This window comes from Schistocerca cancellata, chromosome 9, assembly GCF_023864275.1.
Source record: "Schistocerca cancellata isolate TAMUIC-IGC-003103 chromosome 9, iqSchCanc2.1, whole genome shotgun sequence".
Lineage (NCBI taxonomy): Eukaryota > Metazoa > Arthropoda > Insecta > Orthoptera > Acrididae > Schistocerca > Schistocerca cancellata.
The window spans coordinates 251,974,885-251,987,053 of record NC_064634.1 but is presented as its reverse complement, the minus strand read 5'-3'; the positions used below and the strand labels follow the sequence as shown (position 1 = coordinate 251,987,053).

General features: G+C 45.9%; 1 pseudogene; it reads right to left on the bottom strand.

Annotated features, from left to right (window-relative positions):
• Window positions 1–2,916: 2,916 nt before the first annotated feature.
• LOC126102332 (5S ribosomal RNA) lies at window positions 2,917–3,034 on the bottom strand (annotated as a pseudogene).
• Window positions 3,035–12,169: the final 9,135 nt, after the last annotated feature.

Genomic DNA, 12,169 nt, shown 5'->3' with positions numbered 1-12,169 from the left:
TCCCATCTCACACCAGACACTACACCAGTTTGCGTTCTGCTGATCTGCTGTGGGATCCAAGAGTGTCAAGTTGACAATACTGCAGAGGTCTGGCGGTTGTTGTGTACTGACGTGTCCGCGATATTATTATATAGAGTGAACGCAGAATAACGTGGGCGGTAGACGTGCAATCGGAGAGACATGAGTGGGGGTTGCAGGCAGGTACTTCATGGGAAATGCCAGGCCCTGCAGGAGAAGTGCCGTTTTAAACTGGTGCCCACGCCCACATTTTTTGTAAATATTATGCGGAGCTCCATGCCCATATTTGCAGGGTGACCATTCAAAAAGATCTACTGTCACTTATGCTTAGTATCTAAAAAAGGATTTCGCTGAAAATGCGACAAAAGCACGGATTTATTTTCTTCTGGCTTGTTAACCTTTTGTGAGTTTTTGAGAAGTGTTGAGTGCGAATTTTGAGTAAAAGCTACATTTCTCTTACTGCCATGTTAAAATTTGCTTCTTTTGACAAAACAGAGCATAGTTTACACGTCGCCTCACTAATATGTTGTGCAGAAGCAATTGCGAGAGAATTCTTGAACAGTAAAACTGGTTCTGAGCACTATGGGACTTAACATCTGTGGTCATCAGTCCCCTAGAACTTAGAACTACTTAAACCTAACTAATCTAAGGACATCACACACATCCATGCCCAAGGCAGGATTCGAACCTGCGACCGTAGCAGTCGCGCGGTTCCGGACTGAGCGCCTAGAACCGCGAGACCACCGCGGCCGGCTCTGGAACAGTACCTTATTAAGTTTATTAAGTAAGGAACTGAGGTAAAGTAAGGTCAATAGCTTATGAAAAAGTACATTCTCTGTACGAAAATAAACGTTTAATATCTTTACTTGTGTTTTTTCCAAAACCTAAATTATTTCTCGTTTCACCAGCTATGGATGACACTTAAAATTTACGTTCTTTCATCGAAAAAGTGTTGTTAGTGAAATAACATGACAAATAATGAAGTTTTACGTAATAATCATACGGCAAAATATCTCCTCTTTGCCTGCTATCATTTGCAAAAATCTCGTTTCGATATCTCACACCGTTTATATAATATGAAAATTTTGTGGATATTTTATCCTGGATTTATCGCTGGCATGCAGCAGCGTGTTGTGTAATATGCACTAAGCGCAAAATCACAGCGATTCCCTACTTTTCATTGCAAACGTTTTGAATTTTTCGCAATGTCTTACTCAAATACAAATATCACAATAACTATGATCATTAACTAAATTATTGGCGTTATCATGAAGCTGACATATACAGCTACAAGTAACGCAAAAATTATTTTTCTGACCGAATAGCTTCTGTAAAATTGTTTGAGAAAGATTGGAGGATGTGCACCACGATATTGCCACAACGGGCAAACAATTTCGGCCTCCCCTTCCGAATAAAGGAATGAACACGTCCTGTTCAGCGCTTCCAACGAAATATGGTCACTTCGCATTGGCCACTGTATACTGCGCGAACAGCTATTGCCTCAACCATAATGCTGTTTGTTGGTCGCCTACTTTTTCTCATTCCCTGAAGTTTACGATCAACAGTCTCTAGCTATTTCGTATAACAGGTACTGTAAATTTATAGTTATTTATCTGCCATAAAATAATTTTTTGAAGTCATTAAAAAATTTCGTTTTGTTGGGTTTCAATTGCACGCCCAGAATATTTCCTTGTTTCTTTTCATGAATGGCGATCCACTGTTCTTCCAGCAGCTCGAGTTTGCTCCCATTTTTTGCTTTGTGCAAGATTTCCATGTCTTCTTCTGTTCCCTTAAGGGGCTAGCCTGTTTCATATATATGACTCGCAACAACTGATTCGTCATAGTTACTTAATCTGACTGCATCTTTATGATAATTGTATCTGGTCGAAAATGTTATTCCTGTCTGTCCAATATACTTTGCATCACAGGACGCACATTGAATTTTATAAACTCCTGATCTATCGAATTTATTCGGCTTTTTATCTACATCATGCATCAGGGTATACCTCACTATATTATTTGTCTGGAATGCTATTCTAACACCATGTCGTTTAAAAAAGTTTGCGGTCTTTTGCGAGACCTTCCGATGATACGGCGATGTGACCCTTTTCTTTTTCATTAAGTTCATTCTTACTGTTCTTATTACCTTTTGCGCAGCAATTTATTAACAATATCTACTTTGTAACTGTTGTTGACTGCTATTGCCTTAATGATGTTCAGTTCTGTCTGCCTATATTTCCTACTCCTTGGCACATTGATTGCACTAAACTGCAGAAGGCATCTCATGGATTACATGAATTATTAGAGGTCGCGGCATCAGTTCTTCTCAGTTTCCTGTAAATAGGTGCCTATTCCTCTGCCTTTTAATGATCGAATCGAAGAATTGCAAACTTTCAATTTCGAGCTCACCAGGAAACTGAATTTTTCTATCGGTGTGACTGAACATTTTTACTATGAGGGAGGATCGGAAAGTAACGCACAATAATTTTTTTTTCTCCCCTGGTATTTCAGCTAGAATGTGAAAATTTCACGACAACATAGTTTGAAATTTGCGCTACAGAGGATATGTTGTTTTCCTGTGCAGCTCTAGCGAAAGAAGTCTGAACGACGAAACAAACCTAATGGGCATCTTACTGCCATCAACTTGTGAAAAGCAGCTAATTGTAGTTCGATGTTTGTGCACCAGAGGACATCTCCGCCCAAACAGGCCTTGGAACGCCCAACGCCCGACTGGCCGCCGCGTCATCCTCAGCCCACAGGCGTCATTGGATGCGGATATGGAGGGGCATGTGGTCAGCTCACCGCTCTCCCAGCTGTGTGTCAGTTTACGAGACCGGAGCCGCTACTTCTGTCAAGTAGTTCCTCAGTTTGCCTCACAAGGCCTGAGTGCACCCCACTTGCCAACAGCGTTTGGCAGCCCAAATGGTTACCCATCCAAGTGCTAGCCCAGCCCGACAGCGCTTAACGTCGGTGATCTGATGGGGACCGGTGTTACTACTGCGGCAAGGCCGTTGGCTGCCAGAGGACATAAACTGAGTCAAATTCACAGGGACATGTATGGCTTGTATGGGGACGACTATATGTACTGTAGCAATGTCTCCAGGTGGGGGTGCATTCTTCCATGAGGGTTGTGTGAACCTTAGTGATTCGCCACGCTCCGGGCGGCTGGTAACAGCTGTGACCCCGCAGAATGTCAAAGCCATTGAGGCAGTAATTTTGAATGACCGGCGTATTCAGCTGCGAAACTTTGCGACAATTCAACATTTCCTATGATGTGGTGTACTACATTGTTCATGACACGTTGAAATTTCGTAAATTTAGTGCTCTCTTGGTGCCTGAGAACCTGACGGAAAACCACAAGGGCCAGCAAATGACGACAAGCTTGGATCACTTAACATGTTATACCCCAGATGAGCACGACTTGCTGAAAGGAATTATCACTGGTGATGAGTCGTTGTCGTACCACTACACGCCCGAAATCAAGCAGGCCTCTGTGGGTGGAAACATGCTGGTTCCCCAGTACGAAAAGAATTCAAAGTGACACAATCTGCTAGGAAAGTGCTTGTGACAGTATTCTGCGATATGCATAGTGTGTTACTTGTGGGCTTAACTGAACACAGGACCATTGTGAATGCTGCACCCCATATTAAAACGTTGGTTATGTTGCGTTGTGACCTTCATGACAAACGCCACAACATTAATGCTGACGGTATCAAATTTTTTCGTGAAAATGATCATCCCCATGTTACTGCTCCTGTTCATGAGAGAATCGCCAAATTTGGGCGGGAGATGCTCCAGCATCCACCATACAGTCCGGACCTTGCACAATCGGACTTCCATCTGTTTAATCGGAGACAGAAATTGCTGGCCGGATAGTGTTTTGCGACAGATGCGGAAGTGAAATTAGCAGTCTGCGGATGCTTACACTCAATCAAACAGCGTTCTACAAACAGGACATATTGAACCGAGATGGGAGAAACGTTTTGAGAACGTTGACGACTATGTAGAAAAGGAGGTAAAAGGTGTAAGTTCATTTGTGATTTTTTTTTTATTTTGTTACCTACTAAAATTTTCGTAATAAAATTATTGTGCATTACTTTCCATTCTTCACTCGTATTTCTTCTAAATCTTCCTCAGGACTGTCAACAAGCAACGAAATGCCGTCTATGTAATTTATAATAAAGATTTTTTACCCACAAACTTTAAAACTTCATCTTCAAGGCCAGTGGTAGTCAAACTTTTAGCTCAAGATCAATACTGACACTTACTGTATGTACTGATGTTATTGTGAATTGTTAACCTGCATAAATTAGGGTATTATGAGCCCCAATAAAATAGGTATAGTAAGGGCGTAGTAAGTTGGCTGCCAGCCCAGAAGTACTGAACACTTCCAAGTCGACTGTTCTCTACTCCAGATTGCTACCATTGTGACCAACCCCAAAGCTGTGATACGGCAATTGCCTTGTCGGATTCAGCTAAACTGGTTGCTGTCCGACCTTCGCTTAACGTGATTCAGAAGAATGAAGACCTTCAGTTGAGCAACAATAACTTTATTGCGAGCGCGTATCTGACGACGCCTGGCATGCATGGACAGATCGGAGCTATAAAATTTGCTTCCGGCCTATACAGAGGATCCTTAATCCTCGGAAACTTCCGTAGCTAGGAGAGAAAACAGTACTCGTCCACACAAGTCAGGAGGCACGGAACTACTAACTAACTCAAAAAACAAGGAATAATAAAAATAAACAGAACGTATATAAAAGCTAGAAAACACAGCGCCTCTAGAGGCTGGGCGCGGAACTACACAAACGACGCATAAAGTAATTACGACCGCACACCACTGCACTGACACACGCGCACAGCACACACACACACCGGCGAGCTTGAATTAGCGCGCGGCAGCGTCGCTACATCAGCCCCCCGGGCGGAAGCGGAGCGTCGGCGTCGAGATACCGCGCCGGAAAGTGCACCCGACGTCCAGAAAGGGTCGTCCTCGTCGGAGGAGGAGGAACAGCGTCAGGAGGCGGATGTTGTGCTGCGTTGGGCGGCGGATGTTGAAGAGCCGGCGCCGGAGATGTGGCGTCAGTGTCTGGAACAGCGGTAGGTGGATGCCTACGACGAGGTGCCGCTAGTGGGGTGTCGGGAAAAACATACGCAGGTTTAACCCGATTCAACGCAACAGTCGTGGTTTTGCCGTTCACTAGGATATCCATGGTGTGGGCACTGCGCCGTAGCACTTCATATGGACCAGAATAAGGAGCTTGTAGAGGCGGTTTAACGCCCTCAGTGCGGAGCATGACGTGACGACATTGTTCCAGGTCCTGGTGCCAGAAAGTGGGCGGCTTGCCATGACGTGTGGCTTTCGGATGGCGAATCTTTGATACATGGTCCCTCAATCGTCGCAAGAAATCCGGCTGGCCAGTAGCAACTGTCTCTGTGGCATCGGCGTCTACAAAGTCCCCAGGAAGGCGCAGTGTTTCTCCATAAACTAGTTCTGCCGCTGACGAGCCCAGGTCTGGTTTGAAAGTAGTCCGTAAGCCTAACAAGACCACTGGTAGTGCGGTTGTCCAGCTTTCTTCGTGGCACATCAGCGCGGCCTTCAAACAACGGTGCCAGCGTTCTATCATTCCGTTGCTTGCTGGGTGATAACTTGTGGTCTTATGGTGGGTGTAACCACAAAACTTGGCCAGCTGTGAGAACAGGTCTGATTCAAATTGCCGTCCACGGTCAGTGGTAATATGTAGTGGGCATCCAAATCTTGCCAACCAAGTCATTGCAAAAGCGGAAGCTAATGTGTCTGCTGTGATATTATCCACCGGCACTGCCTCCGGCCTACGTGTAAAACGGTCGATCATTGTAAACAGATATCTTTGCCCATTCGAAAGTGGAAGTGGTCCGACTACATCTAAATGAACGTGGGCAAAGCGGGCGGTGGTATCCGGAAAATCGCCGATCGGTGCGTGTACATGGCGGTTAATCTTGCAGCGTTGGCACTGAAGACAAGATCGGACCCACTCGCGGCAGTCTTTTTGCATGCCTGGCCACACGAAACGTTGCGATACTAGGCGGAATGTCGGGCGTACCCCGGGATGGCACAATCCATGTACTATATCAAAGGCTTGTCTTCTAAAAGCCGGCGTCAGAAAGGGACGAGGTCGGCCGTGAGAAACGTCGCAGTATAGCTGTGTATCTTCCCCCGGAACATCAACGAGTTTCAGTTGCAATGCGGAAGCCGTATCTTTAACATAGGCAAGGAGTTCTTCGTCGTCTCTCTGTGCTTGTGCCAGTGCAGGAAAGTCTATGGTACTGGAAACACTGCTGATCCGTGAAAGGCAATCCGCAACAATGTTGTCGATCCCAGAAATATGTCTAATGTCTGTAGTAAACTGGGCCACGAACTCAAGGTGATGAAATTGACGGGGAGAGCAGTTGACACTATTCCGACGGAAGGCGAACGTGAGTGGCTTGTGGTCTGTATACATCGTGAAAGTTCGCGCTTCCACTTGGGGGCGAAAATATTTCACTGCCTGGTATACTGCCAGGAGCTCATGGTCATATGTGCTCCATTTTCTCTGTGCAGGCGAAAGCTTGTGGGAATAATACGCCAGTGGCTGCCATGCGTTGTCGGACCAGTGTTGCAACGCGGCACCGATCGCCGTCTGGCTCGCGTCTACGACAATTGCTAATGGCGCGTCGAGCCGTGGGTGTGCGAGAAGCGCCGCGTCGTCCATGCTCTTCTTTCTTGCCTCGAACGCAGAACACATGTCCTCTGTCCACTGTATCAGAGACTTGCTATTTACTTTAGGGCCTGATAATGCCGCCGCCAAACGTTCCTGCAGCTCCGCGGCGTGGGGAAGGTGTCGTCGATAAAAATTGAGCATCCCCAAAAAACGACGTAATTCTTTGATCGTAGTTGGTCGGGGTAGCTGCAACATAGCGTCCACCTTCTCGGACAGAGGAAGAGAGCCTTCAGCAGAAATCTTATGGCCAAGAAATGTCACCTCTGACTGCCCAAAAACACACTTGTCCACGTTCAAGACGATACCGTAACGCTCCAATCGCTCGAAAATCTCTCGCAAATGTTGTCGGTGTTGTTCGTGGTCAGCAGAGAACACTAACACATCGTCCAGGTAGGCGAAACAGAACGGAAGCCCCTGGAGAACCGAGTCTATAAACCTTTGCCAGGTCTGAGCGGCATTGCGTAAACCGAAAGTCATAAATTTGCTTTCAAATAAACCGAAAGGCATTATTATTGTAGTCTTTGGAATGTCGTCATTGGCCACCGGAATCTGTGTATACGCTTTAGCGCAGTCCAGAACTGTGAACACCGTGGCACCATGTAAAGCGTGATTATAACCCCTCAGTAACGGAACGGGATATCTGTCCGGCACTGTTCGCGCATTAAGCGCACGGTAGTCACTGAATGGGCGCCAAGCTCCACCCTCCTTCGGAACAAGATGTAATGCGGAGGACCACGGGCTCTTAGATGGCCGCATTATGCCCTCGCGAATCATAGCGTCAAATTCTGCCTTCGCTATCTTCAATCGGTCCGGAGCGAGACGCCTAGGTCGGCATGCTACTGGGGGACCATCAGTCATTTGAATGTGATGCACCGTGTCATGTGGTATGAACCAGGGAGCGCCGGGCGGCCTGGTCAAGTTCGGATAGTTAAGCAGTAATTCAGTGTACTCACCCTCCGTAGCATGGACCAACTTGGCACTGTGCGTTGCGGAGTTGCGACGGAAACCCGTGACTGCTAAGCCAGTGACTGCTAAGCCAGCGTGCGTTCGCGACGTCCAGCAGCAGGTGGAAGTGCGCGAGGAGATCAGCCCCGACGATCGTCTCCGTGACGTCAGCCACTGTAAAATTCCACTCGTACGCGCGACGTAGGCCGAGATTAAGCTCCATCTTCTGTGTGCCATATGTTGTGATGGAAGAATTGTTGGCAGCCGTCAGACTGAAGGCAGTTGGCGGCCGGCAACGATGTACGGCTGTTCGTGGTATGATACTCAGGTCCGACCCAGTGTCAATTAAAAACTTTACGCCGGAACTCCTATCGGTAACGAACAGGCGCTTGGAGGATAACTGGCACCCGGTTGCGCCTATTGTCGACCGCCGGTGGCGTTTGGGTGCGAGCATGGCGATGTGCACTTCCTTGCCCGATCGCCGAATCGTCGGTGGTACCAGCACAACGGTACCTCGCCTTGCGGAGTGGTAGTACCGCCGGAAGATCTGCTTCTCGAACGCCGCCGTCTGTATCGGCTTCTTCTATTATTGTTGTCGTCACGTGCCAGCAGCGCACTGACCTGGGCGCACAAAAGCTCAACCTTGGCAGCGAGAGAATCATGGTCGGCTCGTGCTACAGACGCGGTACTGTTTGCACTGTTGTCCAACGCCGCGACTGCGCTGACCGGAGCCGGTGTGATCGCGTCCTGAATCCGGTCTGCTAGCTGCGCCACGTCATCCAGCGGCATGTCCGTTTGTGAGGCGATTATGGCTTTTATTTGTGGCGGCAACCTACTGCTCCACAGCGTTCTGAGCAGAATGTCTGGCACAGTAACGGTGTCAACTTTGCTGCGTAGATGTCGCAGGTATTGAGAAGGCTTCCTGTCGCCAATTTCTTCCTGTGTCAGAACCTGACGTATCCGGTCCTCTTGCGACGCGGCCACCGTCGAATCAACTCTGATTTTAGCCTGGCATAAGCTCCAGCCTCGGGCGGTGCTGTGATTATGTCCTGCACCTCGACTGCATAACGTTGGTCGAGTTGGCTCACAATCAGCGCAAATTTAGTTGCTTCGACCGTTATTCCAGCGCAGCTAAAACTTGCCTCTGCCTGCGCGAACCAGAGTACCGGGTTGTCGGGCCAGAACGGCGGCAAACGGACTGCAATCCTGGAGACGGCCTGCTGTTCGGTCATTATGTGCTCATTACTTACGTAGCTCACGGCTGCTTCTTCTTAATCACGTCGGTCTCTGCTTGAATCACGTCGGGGTCACCACTTGCCGGATTCAGCTAAACTGGTTGCTGTCCGACCTTCGCTTAACGTGATTCAGAAGAATGAAGACCTTCAGTTGAGCAACAATAACTTTATTGCGAGCGCGTATCTGACGACGCCTGGCATGCATGGACAGATCGGAGCTATAAAATTTGCTTCCGGCCTATACAGAGGATCCTTAATCCTCGGAAACTTCCGTAGCTTGGAGAGAAAACAGTACTCGTCCACACAAGTCAGGAGGCATGGAACTACTAACTAACTCAAAAAACAAGGAATAATAATAATAAACAGAACGTATATAAAAGCTAGAAAACACAGCGCCTCAAGAGGCTGGACGCGGAACTACACAAACGTCGCGTAAAGTACAGGGCTATTACAAATGATTGAAGCGATTTCATAAATTCACTGTAGCTCCATTCATTGACATATGGTCACGACACACTACAGATACGTAGAAAAACTCATAAAGTTTTGTTCGGCTGAAGCCGCACTTCAGGTTTCTGCTGACAGAGCGCTCGAGAGCGCAGTGAGACAAAATGGCGGCAGGAGCCGAGAAAGCGTATGTCGTGCTTGAAATGCACTCACATCGGTCAGTCATAACAGTGCAACGACACTTCAGGACGAAGTTCAACAAAGATCCACCAACTGCTAACTCCATTCGGCGATGGTATGCGCAGTTTAAAGCTTCTGGATGCCTCTGTAAGGGGAAATCAACGGGTCGGCCTGCAGTGAGCGAAGAAACGGTTGAACGCGTGCGGGCAAGTTTCACGCGTAGCCCGCGGAAAATTGGCTCGTGCCAGAACTGGAGACCGACAGCGCCGACTTCATCTTTCAACAGGATGGTGCTCCACCGCACTTCCATCATGATGTTCGGCATTTCTTAAACAGGAGATTGGAAAACCGATGGATCGGTCGTGGTGGAGATCATGATCAGCAATTCATGTCATGGCCTCCACGCTCTCCCGACTTAACCCCATGCGATTTCTTTCTGTGGGGTTATGTGAAAGACTCGGTGTTTAAACCTCCTCTACCAAGAAACGTGCCAGAACTGCGAGCTCGGATCAACGATGCTTTCGAACTCATTGTTGGGGACATGCTGCGCCGAGTGTGGGAGGAACTTGATTATCGGCTTGATGTCTGCCGAATCACTAAAGGGGCACATATCGAACATTTGTGAATGCCTAAAAAAAACTTTTTGAGTTTTCGTACGTGTGTGCAAAACATTGTGAAAATATCTCAAATAATAAAGTTATTGTAGAGCTGTGAAATCGCTTCAATCATTTGTAATAACCCTGTAATTACGACCGCACACCACTGCACTGACACACGCGCACAGCACACACACACACCGGCGAGCTTGAATTAGCGCGCGGCAGCGTCGCTACAGCCTGACGAAGTTTATTGTCTGTATGAGATGACGATTAATCGATTAAGTAATGTAATTGTAATTATATTTAAATATATTGTGCATTATGCGACATGGTCACAGATATTTACTTAATGTTTTGGATTCCATTTTCCTTCTACACGTTGTGTTGTATAACAACTGCCTAAATTTAAGTTCATATTCTTTGCTGCAGATATATAACGTATTTGAAGATGACCATTCCTGTAATGCGCATTCACGAATACATGTTACTTCTATGTCAAAATTCATAGCATAGCAGCCAATTGGTACGAGTCATGCACGCCCTTTAATTGTCAGTAGTGAAAGACAAACAATCAAACGTTGCCCCCTCACATCCTCTAACCCAGCAGCGCCCACGTTAAGTACCTCTCTGTCCCTCAGGTGAGTGGTAAACTTTACTTAGCTCATGGCCAAAACCGCCAGTGTTGATTAAAATTAAGCGTTATCTTAAAATATGATCGTCCCTGTAAGTATTTTTGTTTGTTACTGAACAGGAAAATTATGCTGTTAAGAAGTTCTTGGTGTTAGATGAAGTTGTTTTTTTCCAACTTTTAGTCACCTGATGCATATTATTATGAAATATGAGCGAGAACCCTGGGCCTACGGATACTTGGTTCAGGTTACATATGGCCCGTGGGTTGCAGTTTGAGGACCACTATAACAGACTACCCATAAAAAAGTTAGCCATAGTCCCTGAAATGGTGGCCCCCATGCTTAAACCATTGTTTTGAATATGAAACTTATGATTAAAAGTGGAATAGTTAAAACATGTAATCAGCTGTAAAATAATCAATGAATTCGGAGGATTCCTGGCTCGAATTTTTACGGCACTAAAGGAAATTTCTTCTGATTAAATTGATCGTTTCTTTAAAAATAACATTGGTGTACAGATTCTTAACATCTAGGGCAACCAAAACAAGAAGAGTCGGTGATTGGTTTCTCTGTAATATCATTGATCAGACCAGCTATAGTATAAATCGCGCACAGAGTAACAAGGTTTTATGAAAGCACTTTATACAATGTTGATATCCAGATGTGTTACTTATATGCTATTAATTTATATCGCAACTGACATACAACACAAGACCTCACCATACTGCTATAATGCGGGAACTGTCATATCTCTGAAGTTGCTAGCAGTTGCAAATGTAAGACCGTATACTAATTTTTACCAACATGCACCCATGAGAACTAGGAGGCTGAAGCTCATATTCCCCCAGATAAGCAGATAATCTGCATGAGCCACCACAAAGCCATTCTGTTAATTGGTAAGTAACTAACCAATGATACACGACATACAATAACAAATTAACAAGTACAACATATTTTCCCTATTTTCGATAGTAAAATAAAGATCCCATCAGTAATATACATGTAACAAAACCATAAAATGTCCTTGTTTTACGTTTTATTGAGAAAAACCACACTGATATGCCTATAACATCAACAAAATCAAAATCATTAGTATTTGGAATTTTTATCTACGTGAATGATTATTTGCACAGGCACCACAAGAAAGTTATTAAACCAAAACTGCGCAAGGGATTGCTCCAAGACTAACTCAATAAACAGTTTTTGTTTAGTCGGGTTTTAATGCCTGCAAGCTAATTGTGAGATCTAAAACGAGTGGTGCATGTGAAACGCGTTCAATTGAAAATGGTCTTCCTATAAGAAAATATCGTGAATTAAATCACACAATTTATCTTCACGCATACACACCACCAAAAGCTTGGTAATTTTGAAGTGAT